Source organism: Salvelinus sp. IW2-2015, unplaced genomic scaffold (assembly GCF_002910315.2).
Source record: "Salvelinus sp. IW2-2015 unplaced genomic scaffold, ASM291031v2 Un_scaffold1776, whole genome shotgun sequence".
Lineage (NCBI taxonomy): Eukaryota > Metazoa > Chordata > Actinopteri > Salmoniformes > Salmonidae > Salvelinus > Salvelinus sp. IW2-2015.
In genome coordinates, this window is record NW_019943152.1 from 175,290 (window position 1) to 178,988 (window position 3,699).

Sequence of the window (3,699 nt, forward strand, 5' to 3'; positions counted from 1 at the left end):
CTGAAAATTAAAGGTATTTCAACCTGTCACTCAATCTAGCCAACTTGACATTGTATTGACAAACAGGGCTATACTATATTGTACTGTACTAAATGCCAGAACTGGCAGGAACCTGACACCCTCAGCACACAGGGGGACAAACACCTACCTGGAGGTGACAGCATTCCCTCCCCCACATGCCCACCTAGGCCAACTATGACAACATAACCAACAAAAACGCCGGTCACAACTCCTGCAGCTCTGTCGCACGCTGGTATTTGTACATAGTCCAATGGTAGGCTTCGAGGGGACTCCTATGGTAGGTACACCTATAGCTCATCTCTTTGGCAGTAGCACTGTAGGACTACTTTATCACTGACCTCAACCCAAGTCTCTCAGAGCATTCACAGTCACAGCCCACTGACACCCCTATCAGACCCACAGCAAAATCACAGTCTACTTGAACAGAGCAAATACTTCAATCATGAGGCATCAAAGCCAAAGGAACTGAGTAAACATTAAGAAATGCTATAGATGGAAGGAATGCAGTTTGGAAACCTATCAAAAACAATTAGGCAACAGCAAATTCAATCCCTTTTAGACAACTTCCTGGGTAAAACGTTCCACTGCAATAGTGAAGGTGTAAACTTGGCAGTAGAAAATCTTAACAGTATATTTGACCTCTCAGCTTCCCTATCAAATCTAAAAATCTCAAATAGAAAACCGAAGAAAATGAACAACAATGACAAATGGTTTGATAAAGATATGCAAAAATCTAAGAAATAAATTAGGAAACCTGTCAACCAAAAACATAGAGACCCGGAAAACCTGAGTCTACGCCTTCACTATGGTGAATCACTAAAACAATACAGAAATACACTACGGGAAAAAGAAGGAACAGCACGTCAGAAATCAGCTCAATGTAATTGAAGAATCCATAGACTCTAACCAATTCTGGGAAAATTGGAAAACACTAAACAAACAACAACACGAAGAATTATCTATCCAAAATGGAGATGTATGGGAGAAACCACTTCTCCAATCTTTTTGGCTCTATAACAAAGAATAAAGAGCAAAAACATATACATGATCAAATACAAATCCTAGAATCAACTATTAAAGACTACCAGAACCCACTGGATTTCCAATTACCTTGAATGAGTTAACAGGACAAAATAAAAACCTCCAACCCAAAAGGCTGTGTGGTGGATGGTATCCTTAATGAAATGATCAAATATACAGACAAAAAATTAACATGGCTATATTAAAACTCTTTAACATCGTCCTTAGCTCTGGCATCTTCCCCAATATTTGGAACCAAGGACTGATCACCCCAATCCACAAAAGTGGAGACAAATTTGACCCAATAACTACCGTGGAATATGCGTCAACAGTAACCTTGGGAAAATACTCTGCATTATCATTAACAGCAGACTCGTACATTTCCTCAATGAAAACAATGTACTGAGCAAATGTTCAAATTGGCTTTTTACCAAATTACCGTACAACAGACCATGTATTCACCCTACACACCCTAATTGACAACCAAACAACCAAAACAAAGGCAAAGTCTTCTCATGCTTTGTTGATTTCAAAAAAGCCTTCGACTCCAATTTTGGCATGAGGGTCTGCTATACAAATTGATGGAAATGTGTGTTGGGGGTAAAACATACGACATCATAAAATCCATGTACCACAAACAACAAGTGTGCGGTTAAAATTGGCAAAAAACACACACAATTTCTTCACACAGGGTCGTGGGGTGAGACAGGGATGCAGCTTTAAGCCCACCTCTTCAACATATATATCAACGAATTGGCGCGGCACTAGAACAGTCTGCAGCACCCGGTCTCACCCTACTAGAATCCGAAGTCAAATGTCTACTGTTTGCTGATGATCTGGTGCTTCTGTCACCAACCAAGGAGGCCTACAGCAGCACCTAGATCTTCTGCACAGATTCTGTCAGACCTGGGCCTGACAGTAAATCTCAGTAAGACCCAAATAATGGTGTTTCCAAAAAAGGTCCAGTCGCCAGGACCACAAATTCCATCTAGACACCGTTGCCCTAGAGCACACAAAACTATACATACCTCGGCCTAAACATCAGCACCACATAGCTTCCACAGAGCTGTGAACGATCTGAGAGACAAGGCAAGAAGGGCATTCTATGCCATCAAAAGAGAACATAAATTTCAACATACCAATTAGGATCTGGCTAAAAATACTTGAATCAGTCATAGAGCCCATTGCCCTTTATGGTTGTGAGGTCTGGGGTCCGCTCACCAACCAAGATTCACAAAATGGGACAAAACACCAAATTGAGACTCTGCATGCAGAATTCTGCAAAAAATATCCTCCGTGTACAACGTTAGAACACCAAATAATGCATGCAGAGCAGAATTAGGCGATACCCACTAATTATCAAAATCCAGAAAAGAGCCGTTAAATTCTACAACCACCTAAAAGGAAGCGATTCCCAAACCTTCCATAACAAAGCCATCACCTACAGAGAGATGAACCTGGAAGAGGTCCCCTAAGCAAGCTGGTCCTAGGGCTCTGTTCACAACACAACCCACAGAGCCCCAGGACAACAGCACAATTAGACCCAACCAAATCATGAGAAAAACAAAAAGATAATTACTTGACACATTGGAAAGAATTAACAAAAAAAAACAGAGCAAACTAGAATGCTATTTGGCCCTAAACAGAGAGTATACAGTGGCAAATACCTAACCACTGTGACTGACCCAAACCTAAAAAGCTTTGACTATGTACAGACTCAGTGAGCATAGCCTTGGATTGAGAAAAGGCCCCGTAGGCAGACATGGCTCTAAGAGAAGACAGGCTATTGCTCACTGCCACAAAATGAGGTGGAAACTGAGCTGCACTTCCTAACCCCTGCCCAGATGTATGACCATATTAGAGAGACATATTTCCCTCAGATTACACAGATCCACAAAGAATTCGAAAACAAATCCAATTTTGATAAACTCCCATATCTACTGGGTGAAATTCCACAGTGTTGCCATCACAGCAGCAAGATTTGTGACCTGTTGCCACAGAAAAGGGCAACCAGTGAAGAACAAACACCATTGTAAATACAACCATATTTATGTTTATTTATTTTAACTTGTGTGCTTAACCATTTGTACATTGTTACAACACTGCATATATATAAATATGACATTTGTAATGTCTTTATTGTTTTGAAACTTCTGTATGTGTAATGTTTTACTGTTCATTTTTATTGTTTATTTGACTTTGTTATATTATCTACCTCACTGCTTTGGCAATGTTAACACATGTTTCCCATGCCAATAAAGCCCCTTGAATGAATTGAATTGAGAGAGAGGAGAGAGAGAGAATACATATTGTGGAGTCACAGTGACATGAAGACATGGTGAGATAGAGGACAGTATACTACAGTACAATATAGTATAGCCCTGTTTGTCAATACAATGTCATATAGAGCTCAGTATCTCTCTGACTACTGGTCACCTCTACAGTGACAACTACTGTAGTCTGACCAGATAGACAGAGAGAGAGATAGACAGAGAGAAGAGAGAGATAGACAGAGAGAGATAGACAGAGAGAGATAGACAGAGAGAGAGAGAGAGAGAGAGAGAGAGAGAGAGAGAGAGAGAGAGAGAGAGAGAATACATATTGTGGAGGTCACAGTGACATGAAGACATGGTGAGATAGAGGACAGTTATACTACGT